Genomic DNA, 14,517 nt, shown 5'->3' on the forward strand with positions numbered 1-14,517 from the left:
TGGGCTGGCACTATGCACTGTGCCCCACCCCAGCCCCCCAAAATAAAAGACAGTCCTGCCCCCGAAAAGCTTACAATCTAAGTATATGACCATAGACAATGGCCGGATGCATCAAACCAGATTTAAAAAGCACAAAGGAACAATGAAACAACTATGCACTAACACAAAAAGCAGGGGTCACAGCAGGCCAGTTGTCTAATTATTGTCAGGTTTGGGTTTTTTTAGGCATAATGGCAGGAGTGTTTTAATGAAGGAGTTGTAGAAGGAAAATAAGGTGGCTTTAAAGATATCTAAAAGGAACTCATTCAATGAATAGGGGACAGCATGGGAAAAGCATAAAGGTGCTTCAATGTTTAATGTTTACCAGTTAACCCCTTAAATTTATGTTTCAATATTTCAAACTTTTACATTTTAATGTAGCTTGTGAAGAGCTATAAGTGTCTAATGGATTTACATCCTTTGAATTACTGTTAATTTATAAAAGTGATATTAATATTTGAAAATGTTATCCCATGTTATATTAAAACAGAATTTTTATTTACTAGTGATATTAGGAAAGCAAGTACACGCAAGAATGTTTCAAGGAGGTCTGTTGTGGAAAACAAGTCACACCATCTGTTTGGTTCAAACTGTCTGAGACCTTTTATTGAATACAAGCATGCAGGGAGAGGGAGACAGAGATGGTCACACGCAGGTGCCACCCTGGTCTCCAGTCTTATATAGGTCCAAATCCAAGCCACATGATGCATTTCCTTATTAGCTGTTTTTTCTCCACTGCTCAAGCATTATTAATAAAGCCTTATAAGGAATAATGGAGAGACAGTTTCATAATTAGCACAGTGCTGACACACCTTGTTATTATCAAGATCTCCAGTTTGCTATGGCAGCATTTTGACTCAGGACTTTTGCAGGGTGGAGGGTGCATATAATGGACAGCTAGGGACTTTTCCGGAGGCCCTTTGGTTCTTTTCTAGTTAGAGATTGGCCTAGTCCATTATTTGGGTCAAGTGCCACAGCCTAGCTTAAGCCTGGCAAATGCTTTTAGCTTAAGCCAAGTCTTACAGTATACAGGCCTGTAGGCCTCTTGCGTTACAGCTCTTGCATATGTTGCATTTAGTGCATAGATTGTGCCGCAGAATGGGAAGGAATCAGCAATTTCCCCCACAGGTCTTTAAAATAAAATGTGGAGCGTTTTTTAACTTAGGTCATAGTAATAAGATAAAATAGGTTTTAAAGTTTTAAGGTTCAGCATCTTTAGACAGACACCAGTACGTGAGTGAGCAGTCAAATTGACTGGCCTGCGGAAGCACTCATTCTGGCTGTGCTCTTTGGCCGGTGCCAAACACAGTTGAGGTTGCATCAGTTGGGCAAGTGGGAGATGTGTGTGTGTGTCTGTCTTGCTCTTGTCACAGGTGTCTGGGTAGACTTTCTGCAGAATGGGCTGCTATGCCCTGATCTATGCCACTAGAAAGTGGCACAGCCTGGACCGAACCAAACCTGCTCTCTACTACTTTTTGCTTGAACTCAGATGAAGATGACGTAGCAGCAGCTCCAAAAGACAGGGATTTTAAAAGATTTTTGTTTGAATTTCTTCGGTTATGCTGAAAATTGCAGGATTCCAGGTTTAGGACTCATCCGCTGAAGCTATATTTAAAACGTGCTTTGGAATTCTAGGTGCTTTTCCTTCCCCATCCCTTCCATTCAGCTGAATAAGAGGTAGAGCTAAATTTCCTAATTAATTCTCTCCCCCCACCCCATCCCTTTTATCCTGTAATAACTGCCTTAATCTCTTTTACTTATTCTGAATGTTAGGAGCACAGATGGTTCTGCAGCATTACCCCACCCAACACCAACAGAAGTCTCTCTCTCTGAGCTCTATAGTGATCAGGATACTCAAGTGGGTACAGGTGGAGCCAGGAGAATGATCACTGAGTGATCCTGATTCTGGGCTGACACTGAACTCACTGATGCTTAGGAAGGGAGGGCCGTCCCTAGCTATTCTGGGGCCCTACTCAGCTCCCCCACAGGGGGAAGGGGGGCACCAGGCCTTCATGGGGGAGAGGAGGCTGACCCCCGGCCTCTGCAAGGGGGCCGGGGGAACCACCCCCCAGCACTCACCGGCAGTGCGGCTGGGGCCAGACTGCTGCACTTCCCGCTGCCAGTGAGCACTGGCCCGGCCCTGCCAGAGTCCTCAGGGGACTGGGGGTGGGATGCAGCAGGGGCAGGAAGAGGCAGGGCTGGGATGGAGCAAGTGCGGGGGCTTTGGGGAAGGGGTGGAGCTAAGGTGACCAGATGTCCCAATTTTATAGGGACATCCTCGATATTTGGGGCTGTGTCTTATATAGGTGCCTATTACCCCCCACCCCCTGTCCCGATTTTTCACACTTGCTGTCTGGTCATCCTAGGCGGAGCTGGGGCAGAGCAGGGGTGGGAAGAGGCGGGGCTGGAGCAGCATGCAGCTGCGCAGGGCACCAGGAAACATGGTGCCCCAAATTTCCTAGTGCCCTAGGCAGCTGCATATTTTGTGTATGGATAAGGACGGCCCTGGCCAGGCCAAACCCCAGTGTAAGCTAGAGTACCCCTTAAGACATTCTAACTTATGCTCAGTTGCCTATGATCCCAAGGCCTGTTCAGACAGCCAAGACTAACCTAGGCATAGGACACTCCTGCCATGACCTCTTCCCCTAGATATGCATTCCTACATTGAGATAACTTCCAAGTAGACAGTAAAGATAGCGTTTGTCCTGCTTTTGTACTGCCAGATCACCGTACAACAGTAAAAAGCGGGGGCCAGCATCAAGGCCAGTACGTACAGTGCATCAAGCTTTGAAAAATTTACCAGACTCCTACTAGTCCAGATGAAAGATACCTGTGACACCACATTTGTCCCCTGACTCAGAGCCATGCTGTAACAAGCTAGCAGCATTTGCCTTACATGCCCCCATCTTGATAATGGGGGTTGTCCCACATTAGTGGGATCTCCTAACTCAATAAGGCAACCAGCTCATTATCCTTCCCAAATACAAGAGATGGGAGTTTCTGTCGGGATCAAGCGGATATAGGAAGTGTAGGCAGAATAGTATTGAGCTAAGACCAGTAGAAGCAGCCAAGCATGAGAAGATTTATGCAATCTTGTCAATTTCTGCACTATTACAAATCAAAACCTGTGAAAGGTGCAAATTTAAGTTCTAAATAGGGTTTGAGCTACTTCTGAGAGCAGAAAACTGCACCTGTGTGTGCACATGCTTGCTCTCTCGTTCACTCTTTTAATTTACATTGGCATGTATTGACATTGGCACCTTCTCTCAGCTCAATTCTAGGCGAACAGGAGGCTCTCTGCTTCCCAGCCCCTCCTCCACAGCTAGGCCTAGTGTTCCCTGCTTCCCATTCCTGTCTAGTGAAGAAGCAGTGACTCCAGGTTCTCTGCCATTTGGGTCCTCTCTTACGTACCATTAAAACAGTAGCTTTCATTTTGATCTGAATCTGGCCCATAGACTTCAAAGATGGCTAAGTATCATTATCTCCTCTCCCTTTTACAGATGTGGAAACATAGACAGAGAAGTTGAGTGATGCACTCAGGGTCTTGCAATGAGCCAGCAACAGCACTGAGAACAGAACCCACCTCTAAGTGCTATCCTATCTATTCACTGGACCATGCTGCCTCCTCTATGCACTTTTTAGGAGCGACAGAATATGACCTCTGTTTAATTAAAATAGTTTAAATAAAAATTAAGTTATTTTTAGCAATAGATAAATGACCAGATTCGGACCTTAATTTAAAACAGTGTAAATCCAGACTGTCTCCACTGGTTTCAACAAACTTACTCCACTATAAACAGGGTCAGAAACTGGGCCCAGGCATATTAGGAGAGGAGATATATAAGCAGCATTGCTGATGGCACAACAAAGGCTCTGTTGAATTATTTAGTATAACAGAACTGGCAATTCATCTGGATTAAAAAGTGTTCTAAAAATGTAAATTGGAAACTAGGGTCATGACTACTAGTGTTGTCCCTTGTTGCTTTTAACCATAGCAGATAATGCATTTGTTTTAAATCAGTTTGAATTCCACATTAGAAAAACACTTCTGCTTTGAACAATAGTGGGAGATACTGCTCTTTTAGATCACAGAAATAGAATCCTGAAGCCTATCAACTGATCTTATGGAACCAAAACAGCTTCTGACAAAAAGAGTAAAGGATTTCCCCCAGGCCTGTGCTGGATGTTCATTATTATTTCAAACAGTCAAAAAAGGCCTACACATACATGAATTAGAGTAGTTCAGGAGCAGCAAGTTATTAACTGTCTATACATTTATAAAAAAGGTGAACCACAAACCTGTGGTGAATTTCCATTTTATTTTTACCTGCACTATCTTGTTTGGATTAACTGAATGAGACAGAGGAGAACAAAATAGATCGTAGCTTCAGGCGAGATGCCCAACTCTGTCAATCTATTATAATGTGTCAAAACTGATTAAGTTGGAGGTAATTTAATCAAGTTTAAAATGAGTAAGCATAATTTTGCTGTTTTCAAAACAGGCCAGTTCTGTATTCTTTTGTTTATATAAAACTTAATAAATATTCACAGATAGCTCTGACACACCTTATTCATTAGTGAGTCGTTCAATAAACTGAACCAGTGCTGGTTTAGGTATTTTAAATATTTATAATGAATGTATCTTCCTAGGCTAGTATAGAAACAATTTTTTTTTTGTAAATACAAAAAAAAGTGTGTAAATACAAAAAACTATTAGCATTTTGGTCGCAAAGGGCCATTCCTCCCTTAGCTCCAAATTCCCTTTAGGCATGATTCTCTTCTCATTCAAGCCATTGGCAATCTCCCATTAACTTCAATAAGAGTAGAAATAGACTCAATGCGTGCTGCAAAGATCAGTATACAGTTGTGCCAGTTCTTTTGCCCAAGAAAACCAAAGGCTGCCACTCAAGCAAGAGTACTGAAAGAAGCTGCACACGCTACATAAATGGTGCAGAATGGTGATTTGTTAGCTCTATTTAAAGTTTAAGTCCAAACAACAACCAAGCAGCATCTAGTCTCCTATGTTGGCATGGAGAATTAACAAAGATTTATTTGCTGAAGATAATAGATTATAAACATTAAGGCTGAATGTTCAAAAGACTGCATCAATGGTTCACCTGCAAGAGTGTCTACTCACCTCTTGTGCCTTCAGAAAACCATTACATATGCGCAAGTATTTATTTGCAAGAGAAATATTTGTCCTTATAAAAATTTATTTTCTGCAAATGCATCCTTTGCATCATCTTGAGAATCTGGATATAAGTTATCAAGGATTACCAAAGTCTGAAGCTGTAAAATGTATTAGAGTACTAGCAGTAAAGTCAGGGAACCATGGCATTTTGATCACTAAACATTTCTACATGTATCTGTTTTCTTCCGATGGTGGTGCTTTTTTTTTTTTTAATACTGTGGTTGAAAAATCCAGTTGCTTTCTATTTTAAAGAGAATTTTTTCAGTTAACAGATTTAGCATTTCATGTGCTCCGAAACATGTCCATTTCCCGTCCCCCCCTGCCCAATTGTCCAATGTTAAGTGAAAAGCACCACATATGTATATATTTGGACAGTCAGTGAAGACTTAATCCCAATGTGTGAACAGTTTTGCTTCTTATAGATTCTAAAAGAAAATCTAAGTCAGAGAACTAAAATCCACAGAACCACAGGGTTCGATCAAGCTGCTATTACATACAAGTTTACTTGCAAATATACATAATATAATGCTGCTCAGAGATTGTGCATAGAACTCCTACAGTTAAGATCATCTACTCAGTCTTCCTTGCTTTTATGTTGTTAGACAGGACTAAGATTTCTAGGCCATTGCCCACTTGATGACACACACATTGACTTGTGGATTTCTAGTCAATTTGATTCCCTCACGTTCTGTAGTTATCTTGCTACTTATTTGTTTTTTAAATGGTTGTTTAAATTTAAATCCAGATATATTACTAATGAACAAAATTATCACCTTCATAGCACCCATTTGTGTGCTTCTAAAGTACATAATCGTATCCCCCTCCCTCCAGTAGCCTCAGTCTTCAAGGCTGTACATACAGAATTCGCCCAAATATTTCTCATGCACAATTCTCTCCAAACATTTCTTCACCCTAGTTGACCTTCTCTTCCCTACCTATGGTGTCCAAACCTGTACACAGCATTGTGCTTATTTCATCTTCCTTTCAGATTATCCATGTAATCAGACATTGCAAGCACTTCAAGCCATATTAATAAGAATGTATTACCATCTCACAAACAATGAGCTTGATTTTCATTTACACTAAGCCCCCTTTATACCCACTTTAAACCTCTTTACACTTCCAGATCAGTGTGAAGGGGGCTTGTCAACAAACAAAAGTTATACCACGTTAAGTATAAGAACGGCCATACTGGGTCAGACCAATGGTCCATCCAGCCCAGTATCCTGTCTGCCAACAGTGGCCAATGCCAGGTGCCCCAGAGGGAGTGAACCTAACAGGTAATGATCAAGTGATCTCTCTCCTGCCATCCATCTCCACCCTCTGACAAATAGAGGCTAGGAGCCATTCCTTACCCATCCTGGCAAACAGCCATTAATGCACTTAACCTTCATGAATTTATCTAGTTCTCTTTTAAACCCTGTTATAGTCCTAGCCTTCACAACCTCCTCAGGCAAGGAGTTCCACAGGTTGACTGTGCACTGTGTGAAGAACGTTCTTTTATTTGTTTTAAACCTGCTGTCCATTAATTTCATTTGGTGGCCCCTAGTTCTTATATTATGAGAACAAGTAAATAACTTTTCCTTATTCACTTTCTCCACACCACTCAAGATTTTATATACCTCTATCATATCCCCCCTTAGTCTCCTCTTTTCCCAAGCTGAAAAGTCCTCGCCTCTTTAATCTCTCCTCATATGGGACCCATTCCAAACCCCTAATTATTTTGTTTGTCCTTCTCTGAACCTTTTCTAATGCCAGTATCTCTTTTTTGAGATGAGGAGACCACATCTGTACGCAGTATTCAAGATGTGGGCATACCATGGATTTATACAAGAGTAATAAGATATTCTCCATCTTAGTCTCTCTCCCTTTTTTAATGATTCCTGACATCCTGTTCACTTTTTTGACTGCCGCTGCACGCTGCGTGGATGTCTTCAGAGAACTATCCACAATGACTCTAAGATCTCTTTCCTGATTTGTTGTAGCTAAACTAGCCCCCACTATATACTATATTGTATGTATAGTTGGGGTTATATTTTCCAGTGTGCATTACTTTACATTTATCCACATTAAATTTCATTTGCCATTTTGCTGCCCAATCTCTTAGTTTTGTGAGATCTTTTTGAAGTTCTTCACAGTCTGCTTTGGTCTTAACTATCTTGAGCACTTTAGTATTGTCTGCAAACTTGGCCACCGCACTGTTTATCCCTTTCTCCAGATCATTTATGAACAAGTTGAATAGGATTGATCCTAGGACTGACCCTTGGGGACCACCACTAGTTACCCTCTCCATTCTGAAAATGTATCATTTATTCCTACCCTTTGTTCCCTGTCTTTTAACCAGTTATCAATCCATGAAAGGATCTTCCCTCTTATCCCATGACAACTTAATTTACATATGAGCCTTTGGTGAAGGACCTTGTCAAAGGCTTTCTGGAAATCTAAATACACTGTGTCCACTGGCTCCCCCTAGTCTACATGTTTGTTGACCCCTTCAAAGAACTCTAATAGATTAGTAAGACATGATTTCCCTTTACAGAAACCATATGGACTGTTGCACAAGAATTTATGTTCTTTTATGTGTCTGACAATTTTATTCTTTACTATTGTTTCAACTAATTTGCCCGGTACTGACGTTAGAAGTACATGTACAAAGGTGCCTTAGCAGTACAGCTTATTTTCCCTCCATTATGGGAATAAACTACACTGGTATCTGCCACCTTTCTACCAGTATAACTGCATTACCAACACTTCAGTAGAACAATCACAACCCTAATAGAAATAGTTAAATCAGTACAAAAAGAGTTTGTGTATAAACCAGGCCTTCCAGTGTAAATTAGAATCCGGCCCAATACATCTACTAAACATATTAGTCAGGTCTCATCTGATTATTGGTTTTAATTTTATTGACTGATAAAAATTCAAGTCTACAGTTTTAAAACAAACAAACATAATTACATTTTCAAAAGCATCTAAGTGACTTAGACACCTAAGAGATAAGGTGGGTTGGCAAAATCTTTTATTTGACCAACTTGTTGAAAGAGACGTGCTTTTGAGCTTACCCAGAGTTTTTCTTCTTGTTTCTCTAATATCCAGGCATCAAAACAGCTACAACTACACTGCGAACAATCAGAAATCTAAGAGACTTTCAGACTTTTGAGCCTCATTGAAAATGAGGTGAAAGTCTCACTGAAAGTGAACAGGATTTAGGCACTTAGACTAAGTCACTTCTGAAAATCTTAGGCTCCTAGGTCAGTTAGTTGCTTTCGAAAATGTTACCTATAGTTTCTAATGGATTTGTTACAGTTAAAATGACCTACGGCTTCTTAGTGTTGTATACTGCCATCTAGTGTAGAATGTATTTATGTTCCAAGTATCTGACAGATTTAGAACATGAAAATTCTATCTTTTTTAAAGCAAAATGTTTTCATACAAATAGCAGTCAGCATGTTTCTATATTGTTTGAAAAAGAGGGGAAAACAAGACTATATTCACCTGAACAAAATCATTCCAGTCTCAGAAATTTAAGACCAGAGGGCACTTACAAACACGAAAGTTGCAGAAGACCTGAATTGCATGTGCACAAGTAAAAATCCAACCTGGATTTTTTTATTCTATTTATTAAATATTCAGTATACGTTATTTATTATGAAGATTTTAATAGATATACCAATTGGAACGTTACAAGTTTAGCAGCTCTCCATGTTAAAACGCTATAAAATAACCACCAAAAGCTATTGTTAGTGATTAAGAAGCATAGCTTTGATCTTCCTAATTTCTCTTTTTAGAGCTTATTTCAAATTTAAAGATTTCATTGTTTTATCCCAATTTGCTACCTCTACATTTGTACCATATTCCTTTGTTTTAGTGTTCAATCACTGGAGCCTATCATCTTTGAATGATAACCCCTAACCCCTCTGAAGCTGAAATACAAGCTGTTGTACACGTCTTAAAGAAAGCTTGCTCAATGATCAGTGTGAATGACAACTTTTCCCACACAGGGAATGTTCTTATCATTATCGCTGCCAATTTGCACAACTAGGCTGTGTCATGTGACAATCCTACAGCAGCCTCACTAGTTGTCTGTCATGACAGTTCGTGACAAAGAAGTTCCATAAATAGTATATCTGAAATAATAATAATAATAAAATCAGTTTATCTTTACAAGGCAATCAAGTTACTTTGATTATAGACAAAAAGGTATTCTTTCCACACAATCCCCACTGTTTATAATTTCTATTTGACAATCTAAGACGTTCCCTTGAACTGATACCTAAAAAGGATCACTAACTGTATTGGATTGCAATTATCATAAACATCAAGTGTCACAGTTCAATTTTTGAGGCCAGATGCTGTTCCCTTTTCCAATAGTGTATACTGGTCTGACTCCATTAAAATTAGTGGAGAATATTTACACCATTATAGTGGTGAAAATTTCACTCTGGGCCTGATTCCCCAATTCGAGATACTTTGGGTAGCCATTTACACATGTCCTAAGTGAGAATAAAAACACTACCAAACCAGAGTGAAAGTGCCTTTATGTCCACATTGCACAACACTAAAATTCTGATTTGTTAGTGTTTTACTTCTGTGCAAACTGAGTGTAAATAACTATACATGGTGCAAGCCAAAAATCAGGCCCTACATATTTATCCTCCTCCCCTAACTTAATGTGAATTGAGCTTTTCAAAGACATTTTTATAAAGAAAACACACACCTTACCTATAAGCTTAGAACATGCTTTAGGTACCACTATACAGCTAGAACTGCTGTTTATAACCACAGAAAAGTTGCATGAAACCTTAGCATAAGCTGTATACAGTGAAAGCTTATTTATATGTAACATAATCGGTATACAGTAAAATCTCATTTCCTACAAGAGTTTCTCCCTATTAATCATACTGTATCATATGACCACCTCTTACCATGACCAGAAAAACTGAAGTTAAGCAACTGTTATTAACAAATTCCACTATACTTGTCAAATTAGCATCTTCACTGTAAGTGACAGATTTACTGCAACGGCAGATACACACAGGAGCAATGGGATAAGAAGACTGGTGAAATTATGACAGTACGTACAAACATATAGGAACACTTTCTTTTTCAAGAGAAAAACCTGTTAAAGTAGTTCTGCTCCCCATTCAGACAAGACATGAGATCATTTTACTATTTTGATTTCTTCACCTTTAAATATCTGCAGGATGCTTTCTAGATTCTATAGGATTCTCAGTGAGCACATCCACCTCTGTGCATGCATTATATAGGTCTAATAATATGGGAAATGCCTTAAAAGTATGTTTAAAGGGTAAAAATTATCCACCAAGGATACAAAATGATGTTTTTTAAGAAGTGTTACTGCACAACAGCATATGATCATGCAATACTGATTCAGCCAGTCACAGAAATGAACCTCAAATTATATCATGCATTTAATATTATAACATGCCAGTTACACAGCTATAGTTAATGCTGTCTGTGAGTTCTCATTAAAAAAATCCTTTCCAGTGGTAAAAATATGTGAAACTTAGAAACGTCTATGGGCAATAGTCACTAGAGGGTAAGGGGGAAAAGGTTTAGTACTGCAGACTGATTCATGAGGCCTATTTAAAATTTTAGGCTTGACTGTCTTTTCACTTTCACCTGTGTAAATCAGGATTAACTCAATTTAACAATGGAGTTACACCAGCGTAAGTGAGAGGACCTTCTGGACTCTTCTCTTTACATATAAAGGCATATGTCTAACTAAATTTGGCTTATAAAGCAATTTTTGTACAAACAGTTTTTATGAAAACTAAGACAAATAGAAGTAATTCTACTTTTAAAAAGAAAATCTGTGCAACTAGTTGCATTGTATATGGGTATTTAACTTCTTGTTTGTGAATTCATACAATTTCTAGCTATCGTAGTTATAAAATTCAAGTGAAGTAACGGAACCCCCCCATCACTGGAATAATTTAAAACTGGACTGGGCAAACCATTTGAGAATATACTAGCAGGAGAGGGACAAGAGAAGACTTATACAAGTTCTCCATCTCTAATTTATATGACAAAATAGTTTCTCATAACCTCTGCTCAACAGTCAGCTGAGAAATGAAGTTCCCAAGTGCACTGAGTGGAGTTCACAGTTCTTTGCTCTCTCAATATTGCCATCTTGGATTTTGTGTCAGAACAAAATAAATTAAAATCTCTTATCAATGTGAAGATATTTCTGAGCTAAATTCTGACCAGATTTAAACACTGTACAACCTCCTCTAACACTGATAGGACTGCCTGGCTGACCAGGGCCAATTCCTGCTCACCTTACTCTCATGACTAGTTCCTTAATTTCAGTGGGACTGTTTGTGTGAATAAGGCAAGCAGGATTTGGTCCTGCATAGGTAACTCCAAACAATACTATAAGGAATTGTGTGCATAAAATCCCATACAATTTCCTGAATTAGAGGATAGAACGCAAAGTCTCAAGTAGAACCTGTCAGATTTAAGACAAATCAGTAGGAGACATGAACTGCCCTTCCAAACAAACACTAACAACAATTTAAGATTTTTTATGCTTCTGTATTTCAGCCAACACTTCATTTTAAAAAAAAATTGGCTAGTAATTAATCGATAAAATGGATTAGTGTTTTGATATTAAAGTGATATTGCCAATATTTGTCATTTAGACTTAAGTACGTATCACATCAATTTTTGAAACAAAGACCTCTGAAACACAGATGTGGTGTGCACTATAAATATTAGCCTAGATTTTAATATGGTTTGTACCAACCTGATTTGCCAGCATAAATATTTTCCAGACAAGAAAGATGGAAGGATAAATACATGTTAGATGAAAACATGATTTAATAAACTTTCATGAAAATGTTTTCAATTTCTTTAACTTTAAAGTCACTATACTTAAATTAATATTTAATATAAATCAGTAAGCTGAGAAGTTCATACATAACAAAGGTATCTTACATTCACATTATTTTATAATTTGTGCCTCAGTTTGTGGGAGGAGAAGCGGTATAAGGACTAAGTCTCACCATTATAGGTCACAGCTGTCTTTAACTTATTTATATATAGTGTTTCAGCTTTTGATGTCTACTGCACCGGAACATATGCTGATTAACACCTAACTGTTTGTAACATGGAGATGGGATCCTCTGTTACCCGTCTAAAAAAAATCAAACCACTAGGAGGAGGACTCTATTCCCAACATAACCAGTTAGGTATCAGACTTTCAAATGTCAGGAACAAAATATTTTAAATCACTCATTTAAATCCACTAATCATGGCATTTTTTTTAATAACTGCCACAATTTAAAGGAGCACGTTTTGCAACTGCTGAAGAGATGGTAAGAAAAATGTGTAACCTGAAATTAGCTGATGAAATGCATCCGGTACCACCACAGAGATTAGAACGTTCAAAACCCGCATTAAAAGTGAGAGGAACCCCCAGCGGCTTTTGCTAATAAGTTATACGTAGCAGCAGCATCCTGCAAACTAGGCTCATCCTCAGCACTAAATCGGTCTCCCTTTCCCCGGCAACCGCCTTGTTTGGTACCCAGCCGCAAATCTCCTCAGCAGCCGGGGGCAGAAAGGAGAAGCACCCACCTATCGCCACCCATCCACCCCCTGGCTCTAGCCCCAACGGGGAGAGAAAGAAAGGGTGACAATAAAGAAGAGGGGGGCAGATCCCCCAGCATTAACCGCACCTCGTGAGTGGGCAAGAGCAGGCACGAGTGGGCAGAAGGGAGCAGCAACCTCCACCTACGCGGGGGGAAAGGGGAGCGCAGCAGCTGCCCAGAGCCCCGTGCTTGCTCTCTCTGACCCAAGCAGTTGCAAGCCCCTAACTAAGAAACTCCCCAGAGCCGAGCCAGCGGCGGCTGTGGGGCTTTGGTGGGCGGGGGAAGGTGAGATGCCCAGCCCGGAAGGAAGGCTTTGCAAAGCTCCTGGCTGGGGCACCTTCCAGGCTCTGCTTTTCAGTTAGGACCGGAACATTGAGAAACTTGATTGGGGCGGGAGACGGAGGCTTCACCTGAAGTGCCCCCCTACAGCCCCTGCTTCCCTCCCTACGCAGCCAGAGACCCCGAGCCCCGGCCAGTCTGCGCGGTCATTACCTGGCTCGGAGCAGGGAGCCGGCCGCGCAGAGAGACTCGAGCCGCCTGTCACTCAGCAGCTGGGTAACCTGCTATTTATAGTCCGGAGCCTCCGGCCCAGACCGCGAGAGGAAGCCAGGAGCTGTGGCGCTGCTGGGCAGCGAGACCCGGCCACCCTCTGCCCGCAGCCGCGGCGAGAAGTTGCAGCGTTCGCCTTCCTCCAGGCGCGTCTGCTCCCAATGTCCGCGCAGCCCGTCGGCAGCGGCCCCGGAGTTCGCGCCCCTGGCGCCCGCGGGGAGGAGAGGAGCCGCGAGCTGCTGCTGCCGCCGCCGCCGCCGCCCCTGCCTGTCACTGCGCAAAGCAGCCCCGGCAAGCCGCGCTCACAGCGAGGTGACCTGCCGCGGCTGGAGGAGGAGAGAGCGAGCCGGGCGTGTGGGAGGGAGAAGCTGTCGCTTGCCACTCCCCTCCTGCCGTCCAGAGGAGCCGGGCGTCCGCTGCAGCCTCCCCTGGGGCAACAGCCAGGCAGAGCTCCCCGAGCCCGCCCAGCCCAGCAGCCCCCGGGGCACTCCGCCGAGGGGCTGGACGCCAGGGCTCCTCCCCCCACACCTCTAGGAAAGGGTCAAGCCCTGACCTAGCCCCCAGCTCCCCCTCCTGGGGAGAGGCCAGGGCACAGCCAACCAAGTAGATGCACCCTCCTGGCCCAGAGGGGAAGTATTAGTCACGCCTCCCCAGAGGTAAAAATGGGGCATTTTAGGAAAAACAACTCCATTAACTACACTGGACTAGAAAAGTATTTGGGGAGGGGATAGGGGTGTCAACACCTTGCTAATGGAGAAGGGATTTTACAAAGAAAAGAGGCCTGCTGACATACCTGCTGCCCCACATCTAGCATGAATACTTTGCCCCTCAGCATCTCGCAGGCCTGTCATAACATTATCCAATGCTCAGCAAAGATTAATATGCTATTATGCTGGAAAGTGATAATGGCTGTCATCATGCACACCATCACCATGTGTGTTAGGCTAAATGGAAAGACTAATTCAATGCCATTCATGTGCTGGTAGCTGATGGCAAGAGGAAGCCACCCCCCAAGTCAATGGGTTGCATGGCAAGGCCAATGAGAAGCTAGTTGCAAATACTGGGGTGAGGGGATTGATTGGTTGCACAGGAGTGTGAGAGAGAGCCCTCAGTCAGACAAAAAAG

The 14,517-nt window shown here is 41.6% G+C and overlaps 1 protein-coding gene across 6 annotated transcripts in view; it reads right to left on the reverse strand.

Moving 5' to 3' along the window:
- The window catches only part of INPP4B (inositol polyphosphate-4-phosphatase type II B), a 476,089-nt gene extending 462,237 nt beyond the window's left edge, over window positions 1-13,852 (reverse strand). For all 6 annotated transcript variants that reach the window (XM_048847033.2, XM_048847031.2, XM_048847032.2 and 3 more), the window contains exon 1: window positions 13,336-13,852. The gene's annotated coding sequence lies outside the window, so the exon portion shown is untranslated. The remainder of the gene's footprint in view (window positions 1-13,335) is intronic.
- Between the last annotated feature and the right edge of the window lie 665 nt (window positions 13,853-14,517).

The sequence above is a fragment of the Caretta caretta genome, chromosome 4 (genome assembly GCF_965140235.1).
Source record: "Caretta caretta isolate rCarCar2 chromosome 4, rCarCar1.hap1, whole genome shotgun sequence".
NCBI lineage: Eukaryota > Metazoa > Chordata > Testudines > Cheloniidae > Caretta > Caretta caretta.